At 39.8% G+C, this 14,061-nt stretch overlaps 1 protein-coding gene across 1 annotated transcript in view; it reads left to right on the top strand.

The window, feature by feature from the left end:
* Nucleotides 1-152: 152 nt before the first annotated feature.
* Nucleotides 153-14,061, top strand: part of OXR1 (oxidation resistance 1) — a 275,216-nt gene continuing 261,307 nt past the window's right edge. The window contains exon 1 of the mRNA XM_065832703.2: nt 153-289. The gene's annotated coding sequence lies outside the window, so the exon portion shown is untranslated. The remainder of the gene's footprint in view (nt 290-14,061) is intronic.

Here is a 14,061-nt window from a genome sequence, read left to right as displayed (position 1 = left end):
GCGGGCAGCGAGGCCGCCTCTGCCCCTTTAAGCTCCAGCTGTTCTTTTCTGCGGCGCCTATTTTTAGCTCATCCTCTTGGTAGCATCCAGCTCTGCCCCCTATTCTCCGTGCTCCCCCCCGCCCCCCCGGTGGTAGATTCCGCGCGGCGGGGGCACTGAGCATGTCCGAACCCGCTCGGCAGCGGCCGCCGCGCCGGGGCTGCGCTCGCGCGCCGCGCGGGAAGGAGGGCGCGCGGCTGGGGGCCGCGTGAGGGAGGCGCGTGCCGCCGCTGCTCCGCGCCGCCCGCAAGTAAGTTTGTCCGCGGGGCCGGGCGGGCGCGGGGCAGCGGTGCCGCCTCAGGGGCAGCGGCGGCCGCGGGCAGGGGCTCGGAGGTCGGCGCCCCCCCTGCCCCCGGGGGCCGGCGTCGGGTGGGACGCGCGGTGCGACCGGCTGCCCCTGCCCGCCTGGCTGCGCGCCCCGGCGCCGCCGCCGCAACTTCTCGGCTGCCCCCGCCCGGCCCCGCCGCCCCGGGGGATCAGCGGCTCGCCCCGCGTTGCGGGGTCCTGCCGCCTCGGGCGCGGCCTGCGGCTCGGCCACGGCGAGTCCGCGCTGCGCGGCTGAGCGCGGCTCCGCAGGTGCGTGCGGAGACCCTGCCGTCGGCAGGGCCGGACCGGTCCCAGCGCCGTCCGCGGGCGCCGCAGAGCGGAGCGGGAGGCTGCGCGCGTCCTGCGGACCGGGCGCGGTGCGAAAATATCGAGCAAGTAGCGGCGCGGGCAGCACATCATCAGAATTAGCCAGGCTGCGGTGTTTGAAGGAGTTTCTGATTTGACAGATGGTACCGGAGGAAAAAAAGTGTTTACTGAGAGAAACTGTAATGACATACGGTTTTGCTTCCCGGCGTGACAACTCATTCCGGGTCTGCTTTTAGTTTAGCAGGGATGTAGTATTTTAACTTACCTGTCAGCAGACGACTATCAAACTGTGCCCTGAGGGTTTTTTTCATCTGAAAACGGGCTTTTGTGATTCATTTTTAAAAAATGTTTATTCTGTTGTTGTTCCTTTCATGTGTGAAGTCAGTTTGAATGCTGTTTGTTATTGATATTAAGGAATGTAAAGTTCTTAACGTTGAAAGCGACATGATTTAGTTAATTTCTTTTCCCGTGCTCCGAAATGAGGAAAGGTTTGCGAAACTGCTTCCTTATTCAGAGGGGACTCGTTGCTGTTTGTGAAGTTGTATTAAGGTAGCCATCTAATTAAAATGGTTAAATTAATAGGGGAAGGGGAATTTGAAGACCTTTCTGTGAAACTGAATATCACTTATGACAATTCTGCTGCTTAGCATGTCACTGATGAAAGAGCTAGACCAAGTGACAGCCATTAGGGTGCTCTTGGGGGTCAGTCTCTCTTAATTTTCATTAGACCATTCTGGTAAGGTATTCTCAGTTTGATGACCCGGCTCTTGCAGGCATTATTATCTTTGCACATTGACTTAGATTTGGTAGAGTACTCACAGAGGTGAATATTCACACAAGCTTAAATGTTTGCGTGTTAAGCCTCATCAAAATTTAGATGCATTTTAAAGTAGTTAAACACCCAGAACTTGCTGTCCCTACTGCGTGTATTCTTGATTCTGTTAATTACTGTTATTGGAGTGGATACAGGAAGCCTGCTCTGTGATTGTTTCTGTAGCTCTGGTACTCTTCCCCTTTCCCAAATGACTTCCCCCCTCCCCCCCAACAAGAAAACCCCTCAAAATAATAATTATTTATCTGTTAGTTTCTGAATGCCAGTCAGCGTGTGCTATTGCGGTCTGACTTGTACCCGAATAAGCTGCTGTCCTGTCAGTTCCATTTTTATGAGTATGCAATAATGGGGGAAAAATGGATTCTTGAGTAGATGCCTTTTGCTTGCTGCGCAGGACTATAGGAGAATGCAGCAGGAAAGAGCATGTTGTGTTACCTATATTGACAACATAGTGAAAAATAAGGAGGGAAATTTTCGTGCATGGCAATGTGCTATTTTTCTCCTGTAATTAGATTTGAGCTGAAATAATGCTAGGTATTTCAAAAATATTATTCAAAATATTAGAAGCCTCTGAAATCTGAGTGTTAAAAATGCCTTTCCTTATCCTTTTGGAGTAAAAGTTTGTTTAATAGGTGGCATTTGTGTTGCAATATACTGTTACAACATTTTAGTACTCTCATTATAGTTCCAGAGCTCATACAGTGCTTCAGCATCCTAACCAGATAAGTGTTCTTTAATAGTCAAAGCATATGCAGACAGAGCATATAAGCATATCCTTAGAATATATGCTGTGGTATAAATCCTGTGGAGTCTCGGTTGATTCTTAATTTCTTGTCTAGATTTTAGCCTGGCTACTGGAAATGAGAAGATCATATCGGTTGTGGAGGGGTTACACTTTAATTGTTTGGTAATGTCTAGTTAGCAGCTGCAGCATTTGCACAGATTAATAGTTATTTTTCCCTTTAGGCAGGAAAAAAAGTAATTATAATCTTTTTTTTTCCCCATGCATATCTTCCCTTTAAAACTTTTATTTCTCCATTATTTGTTTAATTTAAGGATTTTTTTTTTAAATAAAGTGTGTCATCTCACATTATAGGAAGTCATATATGCTCATCCTCCCAGGACTTTGGGGTATAAGAGCACTATGGAAAGCGATGTAGAAATACTTGTTTTTTTAGCCGAATTGAAATTAAAAAAAAAGGGTATTAATAATGCCCTGGGAAATTTTCATGGGGAAGTGATTATTCTGTAAGGTTGATACCTGAAGGCAGTAGTCTAGAGTTGTCACAGCATTACTTGCCAGCTATTAGTTTGCAAGAAGGTCTCTTTGTTTTTGATTATGAACTACTGTAACTTAGTTCTTCTTCAGCCTTTAGTGACCTGCTGTTGTTTCTTATGTTACTACAGCAAAAATGTTAAATTAAGCATATGATTGAAAAACATACGGAAGATTACAACCTTAAAGAAGCAAACAGTTACTGCTGACGGGAGTGGCTGGATGTCAGGTTAGCACAAGATTGCTACGTGTGCATGAATGGGTTCACTCAGGAGATATTGATACTTTTGTTTATTAGAGCTATGTACTTAAATTTAGGATGGCTTCTTTCTCTACTGCAGCAGTTATTTGTTAAGGTAGGGTGTCTTTCCTTGGTGTGTGAACTGTTGCAGTCAGAGCCAGAAGGAGCAGTTTGGGGTAGGTGAAGAACTGCGCATGCTCCAGGGTCTTGGGGAAGACCTTCAAGTGTTTGAAAAAGACATGACTATCTTCATTTAATCGGTGTTTCGTGCCAGGAACAGATGCTCACGTGGTGTACTGCAGCGGTGAGCTGTAAATTGCCCATTTATTCAGCATCTGCTCCTACCAGTTTTGCTCAAGATTAGCCATAGATATTGAGAAGGTATCTCCTGGATATCTCATATGTTATGGATGCATCATACAGTTTCTAAGACAGAGAGTTATTGGATCTGCAGGTCAAAATCTTTCAGATTGTACAAAGGCCTCTGTCACACAGAAAGCTTATCTGTGGCTGCAGCAGTACAATTAGTGAGTTTCTCCTTTACCTAAGGTTACTGCCTGTATCTCTCAATTACACATTGAAGCAAGTGATGACCTCCTGCTCCTGCTTTCTTACATTGCTCGAGCAAAACAGAGATAGGAGAAGTATTTGCTTTTTTTTTTTTTTCATTCTGCTACCTGTAATAGGGTTTGAACGGGAAGAAAAAAATCAGAGAGAGATGAGAGAATTAGGGAGGAAAATACATAAACCTCTGTTAATCTTACACAGCTATTGAACTGACAACAAGTTGGACTTTTTGTCTCCTTAACTCTTAAATGGCATGAGGGGAAAGAACCATTCAACTTCACTTTGGTACTTCTCAGGGATACAGTCAGGTATCTTTATCATTTGATGCTTGAGAAATCATGTGAAGGGGGGAGGGTTAGACATGGGAGCGAAGAGAAGAGAGGACAGTTACCCACAAGCTGGGTGTGCCTCGTAGTGGAGTTCATAGCGGAGCCCTGAACACAATTTACAAACATACTGTTTGTCACAAAACAAAGATTGTAGCTTTCCTGAAGCCAGTGTAATGTGTTGTCCACGTCGCCCAGAGACAGTAACACAGGAGAAAATGGGATTCTGAGCAGCAGGATAAAGTGTGCTGCGGTGTTATATGACAAGTGTATTTGTGTGAATTCTCCTTTAATAGCTTGAGGCCATGAAAGGTATATGGGTCACCTCTTTATTTTCTTTTTACTGGATCCAGTTGTTTTCAGACTTGGAGTGAAAAGTCTAAGCCTTCTAGTAAGCTTTTATGACCCTTTTGTTCCGTATGATGGGGGTTCCGTTCTTCCCTCAACCCCTGAGATTAGGGGTGAAGTAACAAAGTACTTACAGAGTAATAGTTAATGAACTTTGGAAACCTACCTGACTGATTTGAATAGGAGAGTTGCAAGTTGTGAAGGAACAAGGGTATTCCCCTGGCACAATCATGGACATCATAAAACCAGTGGGACATGTGCAATGACTTCCCCTGTAATAGAAACTGGCAGACTCTGTTGAGTACATTCTTGGTTGAATGAGACTTACCACTTAGAAAAAAAGTTATTCTTCATTTACAAATTTGGAGTTAAGTTCCTCTTAACACTTGTGAATGCATCCAAATCCATTGTGAGCTTTCCAGTTTTTAATTAGTCTAAGTGTTTGTTGTTAGAAACCTATTTTTAGCTTGGTGGGGTTTTTAAATTTGATTTCCAGCTGTCAGATCTGAGTATCTGTCTGTTCAAAGAGCTACATGCTGTCCAACAGTTTTTTCTATGAAATTACATATAGATTGATGAAGACCTCTTGATAAGACTGAGCTCATCAGGTCTCTTGCTCTTTATGTATTTTCAGTCCTGTTTCATTTTTGAGATTAGTCAGTTACTCTCTTTTCTGGCACTTGGAGGTTACATGTACTGTGTGTCCTGAATGCAAGTGCTTTTCCTGAATGTGCAGTAACAACCATTTGGGCAAAAACGTCAGTGCCCTAATATGAGGGAGAGAACATAAAGAAATCTTTAATGGTGAAGAAGGTGCAAGTTTTTTAATACTTTGCTAGTAAATCTATCAGTGATCAACAGTGAAAGATGAATAAAAGAGGAAATCCTGAACACTCTTAAGCATAGCTTAGGCTGATGTTAGCAAAAGCATGACTGTTTTCTGTGGAAGATCAGAACTTTGTTGGTCACTGAATAAGAGCTGCTGCTATAGTTTACATGCTCTTCAGTAATCAGTGAACAAAGAGTAACACTTGGGGTCAGCCTGGGCTAAACCCCTGCCATCCCTGTAAAGGCATGGTTGATATCTGCACAATCGCAGGTGTGGGGTATTTCTTACTGAGCATGCAAAGCTGTAGCAGTTCTTTACCAAACTGGGGATACCTCTGGAAGATGAAGTATTGCCTCTACGTAGTGGAGGTACCTTGTTTATTCAGTGGTACTATTTGTACACACTTTCATTTTGGAAAGTGTTCTTGCAGCCGTTGGGACAGATTACTGGGAACAATCTTTCTGTCTTCGGTGGGTGATCTCACTCATTAAAATGCCACATTTAGGGGAAAAAATATGCTATGTGAACACATATCGTGACTGCTTAATTGATGTGCTTTTTCTTTCTAGACACTATGTATTGAATTCCTATTTATTTCACTATGAAAGCTTGATTGTGAAAACAGAGGATAAGAAGAATCATCTGTCTCCTGTACTTCTTCATATAAAATGCTTTTGGGATGCATATATGTGAGACAAATTCATAGGTAAAATGTAGTTCACTTAAGTATTCATATAGATAATAAGTATCCAGAAAGCTTTATATAATATGACAGGCACATAAAGACTTTGATACTATAGTCAGAACTTTTTTTTTTCCCAAGGCGTAGCACAACCAGATTCCATGGAGACACCTTCTAAAATAACAGCAAATGCACTATTAGTTATTCCTGAATCTAACCATAGCTGTACAAAAGCTTAGTGATAAATCATCTTCATATTTCCTAAATAATAGCCTACTAAAATATTAGTATTTACAGATACTGCAATAAAATTGGATTCACTTGTGAGTCTTCTTTATACTTCCTTTGTGATTTTAAATTATTAATATTGTTCTATTTCAGAAATTGATATTTCTATACTGTTGATGTAAACCTAATCTATTCAGTCATCTGAATCTCTGGCAGTTGAATTCCAGTACAAACACATTCCAAGATGATTATCCCAGCTTCTGTAGTTTCTGAAAAGAAAAGTTGTAACTGCTTTTAAATCCCCTTTAGAGAAGGAAACAGCTCATATCCAGGACTACAAACAGCAATAGTAAGGAAAAGACGTGCAATGGGAAACAAGATATATTTGTTTCTCCTGGCTTTAATTCTCCTTTGGGATCTTATTGTTAGTCTCTGTGAGATTTCAATAATTTTCTCTGGGATTGCAACTGGATTTTTTTTTTTCTCTTTTTCCTGGAGTCAGTATGAACACTAACTGCAGTGAAATGTCATGGCCATAGGGCTAATGCTAATTTATAGTAGTCAATCTCACTTCTAGATGAAGCCACTTGTGGTACTTTCTGCTTGAATATTTTTCAATGAGTTACACTAATTTTAAGTGTGGACTTAAACTACTGTTAGAAGTCTTACTTATACGTTCTGTTGCCATTAGTATATCACCATGGCAAGAAAAAAAAAAGTGTCTTTCATTGCATGGATTTTCCATATGCTAGAGAGAGTGATAGTAGCAGGAATTAGCTGGTCCATGTGGAACACTTAACTGTGAAACTTTTCCATATGCAAACTGTCATCCCTCCTGTTGTGGTTTTTTTTTTTTTTTACACTGAGGTGTAAACCTCAGTTGTTTGTGCTCTACTGACAAGTTTTACCTGAAGCAGTGAATGACTTAGACATCTCTAGAATGAAAACACTGGAATACTAATGTGTAAGAAATTATAGGGCAAGTTTTGAAGTGGAACTAACATTTATTAAAGCTTCACTGCGTAATTGATTTTTCTGTTTACTACTTCCCAGTGTCTTTCTGTATGTTGTGTATCCCCATTGTAAGCTTTGTACAGTGGAGTGTGTGTGTGTTTACTTGTTTTAGGGGGCTACACACAATCAGCTGTTTTTACAGAATTAAAGTGTGTGGTTTATGTTTATCTTCAAATTAAACTGTTAATACAGATTATCAAATTTGAGGCTCTAAATATAAGATTTTTCTCTGGTGTCTCTACCACAATAACTGCTTTATGTACTTTCCCTAATGTGACCTTGTCTGAAGGATGGGATGCTATCCAGAGGGACCTGGACAAGCTTGAGAAGTGGGCTCATGCAAACCTCATGAGGTTCAACAAGGTCAAGTGCAAGATCCTGCACTTGGGTTGGGACAACCGTATAGTGGCCTCCCAGTACCTAAATGAGGCCTAGAAGAAAGATGGGGACAGACTTTTTAGGAGGGCCTGTTGTGATAGAACAAGGGGTAATGGCTTAAACTAAAAGAGGGGAGATTCAGACTAGACATGAGGAAGACATATTTTTACCATGAGGGTGGTGAAACACAGGCCCAGGTTGCCCAAAGAGGTGGAGGATGCCACATCCCTAGAGACATTCATGGCCAGGCTGGATGGGGCTCTGAGCAACCTGATCTAGTTACAGATGTCCCTGCTCACTGCAGGGGATTGGACCAGATGAGCTTTGAAGATTCCTTACAACCCAAACTCTTCTGTGATTCTGTGGTGTGACAGTGGGGACTCAAAATGAATTTCCCAAAGGAAGAAGCATGTCATCCCCTGTGACCTCCTTTGGGGAACGTAAGACCCATAGGGCTTTCTTCAGCTGAAATAAAGGAAGTCTTGTGGAAATCTGAAAGTTGGCATTGATAGGGAAAAAATCGTTCCATACCCATGAAACATGCAAAGGATCCCTGTCATCCTTTCTAAATTCTTGTAATAACTGCTAGTTGCCTTTCTGCTTTCTAATTCACCTTCACAGTGGAAAAAGTAACTGTTTCTTTTGCTGTCTGAGTGAATCCAAGAAGAGGAAGAATAAAAAACAGAACAAAACAAAAACAAAAAACAAAACTGTTTTAAATTCCTTTACTTATTCTGCTTCCTTGTAACACCCAGTCATGTTGTAGGACAGTTTTCTGGGTTTAGTTTTCCATATACACACCTCTAAGTAAAGCACTAGATCCTTAGGTAATAGGAGAAGCTGGCTTTAAATAACTTTCAATGACAAGCATAGTATCTCTTTTTTCCAAAATCTGTATTTTCAATGTAAATTAATTCATGTTTGCCCAAGTGAGCCAGATTTATACCTGTGTGAGGGCAAAAGCAGTCACCAATGTGCTTTAATGCATATGAGTTAAGTCACTTCATGGAAGTGCATGATTATTAGAAGAATTTTAAAAACAGACTGGAAAAAAGTGAAGATAATGGATTCTCGATGGGTAAATTAGTATAAATTGTGCCAGTCTGCAGAAATATAGACTGAGATGGTATGAAACAGTGAAGCTGAGATAAGCAGCTTGTGGTTTTCCAGATGCTTGTACCTGACATTTTATACTGCAGTGCTTACCGAGTGGCAGCACGCGAATTTCAGTGCATCAAGCATTCAGTTTCCATGCCAGGATTAAATTACTCAAGTTTGTTTGGAGTTCTGGGCTGTTGCAATTTTAAACCACTAGTGTCCTTGTCTAGGAAAATTCTTATTGCATTTAATAAAAATTGAATTGTCATAAATTAATAATTATGACCATCTCTGAGCTGCAGCACATCTGAAGTCTGCAATTTTGTTTGTGCTTAAGATACACGTAACCAATTAACTTGAATGACGGTCTTATTACATCTTGCAGTCTGTTCTTGGTACAGTGTTAACCACACCTCTCTAGCAGGTAAAGAAAGCTAAAACGATAGTGTTTTCTCCAAAGAAACCAAAATAATCATTGACTTCTTGATCTTGGGCTAGAAATGCAGCAGTATTTGTGAAGGACTTCAGACTATAACCCTCTAAGATGCTTTCTTCAAATATATAGCTATTGAGCTCTGCAAGAGGACTTAGGAAGAATATGAGGAAGTCTTCTTCATTTGGCTGGTAGATCATCATAGCTAAGACAACACCACTGTCATATGTATTGATCATTCCTTAGCATGTGACATTTGAAGTTCCTGTTCTTTTTTAAACTGTAATCTTTTGTATTACTTGGTTTCACATTGTCTCAAGGAGGTTCTTGATGTTGAAGAGAAGATACTTTTATAGATCCATAAAATATATACATCACTTTGCATGAACAAAAAGTTTTACTCTGTGCATACAAGCATTTTTATTTGTACAAAACAAAAACGAGTTGATGTGTTTCCAAGAGTGCATGACTCCGACTTATGAATCCCAACAAAGGATCTGAGGTGACCATTCAGATGTTCTCCCCCTCACCAACTGAGCCATCTGGCCCGTCTCTGCATGCTTTGCTTTTCTTACAGCTTTAGTCATTCCGGGTACAGTTTTAGTGCTGCTAATGGGTTATGCTAATTTTTGCACTATTTTTTTCAAAAAATACTGATACAAAAAAGTAGTTTATATGAGACCACTAGTAGAAAGCTTTAAAAATTGTAGTAATCTACGAGCCCAGTCACATAAAGCATGGCTTGAGTATGTTTGGTTAAAGGTAAGCTACAAGAACAACATTTAATTCAAAATTATAATTAAGGTATTAACCTATAGAGCTTGAAAAAGGAGATTACAGACTGGTTTAGTCTGTTACAGAGTACTACTACACTGAAATCCATGCCTAAGCTTGTTTTACTTATTTTATTTTTAGAAGTCTTTACTATGAATTTATGACCTAAACCAAATAAAACTATACAGAACAACAGTACTTCCTTGTTGAAACAAAGAAATTTAACCCTTCCCTAAAAGAGCTACTTCAGCCGAGTCTAGAGTCTAGTACAGAGCCATGAGAGACAGACTTTGATTGGTTTAATTTTAACGTATAGAAGATGCTGGATAATTTTCCTTCAATCAGCTCCACAAATCAACAGGTGGTGAAAGAGAGGTTCTTCCCGTATGTCTGTGAAGGGTCAGAGAGTGTACTGCTAACAACTTTAAGCCATGTGTGGACAATATTCCTACCTTCTGCTCATCAATAGGGCAGCAAAAATTACATGTTTATATTTATATTTAATAAAATCAAGTTCCTAAATATTTTTCATCCTCTACCTTCTAGCTGATTGGTATTGTGGAACTAAGCTGCAGTGGACTGGATATTTGTGCTACTGAGGGTATGAATCTGTATTTTTTTCTTAATCAGTTTTAAAAGAGCATATGACTTCTGGTACAGCACCACTGATTTTATGGTGTTTTTTTACATGTGACTGGTCCCTAAATACTGTTCACCACAGTGACTGGGTTGGGTGCAAACAGTGCTGTGGGTAGAGCAGTGAGAGGACACTGCAAGAGAGAACTGGCTCTGTGAAACAAATACTTGAGCATTTTAATTGCAGGATACATAGGAACACATGTTTTGTGTTTGTTCTTCTGCAGGGTGTCAAGCCAGATGTGCGGAGAAAAATAACTTGCATAAATTAAGTTTTTACACAATAGTATTTTGTGTTAGTCCTTTGTTTTGCAAAATTTCAAGTAGCTATACTGTGCTTGCTAGTAAAATAAATAGGTTACAGGAACAGAGCAAAAAAACCCCTTCATTCTCTTCTAATTAATTCCTGCTAAAATCCAGTTTATGTTTGGAAAGGAGTGACCTCAAAACATTCCAGTTCACAGTTCAAGTAACTTGGTTGATATTGGCTCATATACTGAGTGACCTGAATGAAAATAATGAGTAGAAAGCAGAATCTTTTCTTCTTGAGTTGCTCATTATCTTTTCAAGGTGTTAATGTTTTCACTTCCCTATATTTGTTATATGTAGGATAAATGTAGTATTGCAGAGACAATAACAACATTTCCAATTCCATGGTCATAGTTATTACTTAATGCCATCAGCACGTTAATTTTTATAGATGCTTTGCATAATGTGTCAGTATGGGCCAGATTTCTCTGTGACTCAGAAGCTGTCGTAATTATACTGGTGCAGGCAGCTGCGTCTCTTCTTTATGAGGCTGTAGTAGTGGCAGTGAGGTTTCTGTATGAATGGAGAATTTGTAAGCCTGCACCAACATTATGTAAACCTCTGACAAGTGTCGGAATTTTATTTCAATTATGTGATGGTGTTCCATTTCTGTCAGAGAGCTCTGTTGTTCTCACACATCCCCACACGTGCTTGCTTTCGCAGTGTGCTGAAGACAATTTGTGCCCCCGTATATTCTATTGGGATTGTGGTGAAGTTGTCATTTAGGTAAAGACATTCTCTGTCATTCCTGCTTCTCTTATTCCCTGAAGTGCTTTGCAGGTGCCACAGTTGAATATTGCTGGAAAAAATAGCTAATGCAGTCAGTCTGAGATTATGTGGAAATGACTTGTAATGGTCATGATGTAATACATGGAGCAGAACAGAGGAATCTATTTATGCACAAATATAGAAAGCTTGAAGTATTTGTCAGATGATGGTGAAAAACTAGCATGTGTGTCCTGCAAGGCAGAAGACCAAATGACTTTAAATGTAGTTCAACAAAGCAGCATGGGTTTTTAAAAATATGGCTGTGGGGTTAATTATTACACTGTAGCAGCTTTACCTGAATTAAGAAAAAGGAAGCAGTATGATTTTTACATTAACGGGATGCATGAACCCAAGCTGAAGTGACAGAGTCCTGTTGGCATCTGTTCCCTTGTGTGCTACCTCTACCTGTCAGGATGGTGATGTTCTCTGGTTCTATGTGGAGATCACAGCTAAGAATGGTAATAAGATAAGCCCCTTCTGGCTAAAAAAAGAACAGTGATGCTAAGCTTTGGGGGTGAAGCTCTCATTCAGACTTCCACTGGGAACTGCAAGAGTACGTAAAAACTCCTTTTCTCCTCAGCTAATGGGATCCAGGGGTTTCCCATGCTGGTTACCTCCTGTTTTAACCTACTGAGAATAACCCCTAAAGTGGGCAGCTTTAAGTAATTCAGTGACCTGTCAAAATGTTTTGTACTGAAGTGAAAGAAAAAGTGAAGATCACTGCTAGTTTGGATTGAAAATTAAGGATTTTTAAGCTGCTATATAAGTGAAAATGGACAAGTAGGAAATAAATGATGTCTTCATTCAATCCTGATGTCCAGTGTCATTTTAGTAGCACTTGAGCCATCAGCACTTGATCATGATATTATTGATATAGAGTTGAGTATTTTTGTTTTTCATATAGAAGTACAATTAGTTTAATTTCCACATTAATAATGACTTGCAAAAAAAAGACAACATTAAGAAGCAACTAAATACATGTTTTTTAGGAAAAAAAGTGAGGAAAAATGTTAAACCAATTGTAAATTTTAATTAAAAAATGTCAACTGTATAATTGACTTTATTCCCAAAGGCATAATTAGGTCCAGTTTTGTTATTCTGTACTGTAGTTGAAGTGACCCACATGAGGATTTCTTAACCTTAAAACTCTTGAAATAGAGACTCAGATATAGGCACCATATGTCTCACTTCTTTCTTGTTGTTTTTAGGGTATTATCAACACAAATAGACAATCCAAGATCCATCTTGAAACTGAAGGACTTGCCATTTTCAGGATGTTTTCCCATGAGGTTTCTCTCTCTGAAATCTCTCTTTCAAATTGCCATTTGCTGTCATTCGGCACTTCTTGCACTTTAATTTTATATTGCAAATACCTCTGAATCCATCAGAGTTTAGTTCTGTCCCTTCTCTGTTTCTGTGCTGTTTTCAGTCACAAGTAGTCTTTAAGGATTGTTCTCAAAAAACATGATTGATGAAGTATAGTAAGGTTCAGGAAGCAATAGTAAGGGCTCATAGTTCCAAGCTTTTCTGAAAAATCAAAGGAATTAGACAATTTCGCTTTTGAATTTTAGCAGAATTAAAGCTTCACTAGATAGAAACTAGGGCTTTAAGGAAATATATGTATTGTGGCATTAATTATCTTCAAAATAAAAAGACTCGAATATTGGTAGCATGCATAGCGATAAAAGCAATGAGTAATGGTTTAAGAGTATGTGAGATGCTTCTAGCTCCTGTCTTATGCCTAAATATGTAACTGGCTAGAAAACAAAAGAAATATCAGAAGAAAAGATGAATATTTTTGGCTACTCTCTTGCAGAGCTAAGGCCGAAGCAGTGTAGGGTGCCTGTGCTGATACTTTTTTGCAGTTATAGATCTTGGGGATGAAGCTATTCCTAAGTGGAGTTGAACTGAGTTATTCTTGGTTTTCTATAATGTTAAATTCCTGCTGATTTTTGAAGTTCAAAAATACCTTGACCTTTGCTGAAACCAACAAGAGCTGTCTGTTTAGGACTGTTGGAATCAGATAGCAAGTTGCATGCCAGAGGATGGTGTACGCAAGGCCTAATCTCTCCAGGCTCCATCGCTTAATTGCTGGATGAGCTAGCTAATTGCTGAATTAGACCTCTGCTCTTGAATTGCTATATGAAAGTTTCTGTCTCTTTGTCTTTCTATCCGTGGATGAGAAGTAGCTACTTGATATATTACCTTCTTTTCTCAAAATCAGCCTTCTCAAATATGCTGTGTCTTATTTTTGTTTGAAAATGGCAACTTTTGTTTTCATGGTTTGTAGCTGGCAGTACAGATGACTTAGTTCTGTCACTGTAACTTCTTTTTTGTTTATGTACATGTTACAGGAAAATTAAAAGGGGAGGGTCATTGTTTGGTGTTTGGCCACGTAAGTGTTACATGTTGGAAGCATGCTAACAAGATGAGCATTTCTCCAGTGAGACATTTTACATTGACCCTTTTTGAATTGATATAACCTGCTTTTGAATTTCTCCACTTGTGCTCTTAAATTTCGTGAGTTCATAAATGTAAATCTTACACCTCCCTTTTGGAAGCTGTGTAGTTCTTACTCAATTACTTCCTTGTCAGCGTGGCTCATATTTCTTCTGCTGTATTTCTCATTTGACAAAGTAAACCTGCATGC

Source organism: Patagioenas fasciata, chromosome 2 (assembly GCF_037038585.1).
Source record: "Patagioenas fasciata isolate bPatFas1 chromosome 2, bPatFas1.hap1, whole genome shotgun sequence".
Lineage (NCBI taxonomy): Eukaryota > Metazoa > Chordata > Aves > Columbiformes > Columbidae > Patagioenas > Patagioenas fasciata.
This window is presented reverse-complemented; position numbering and strand designations above follow the sequence as displayed.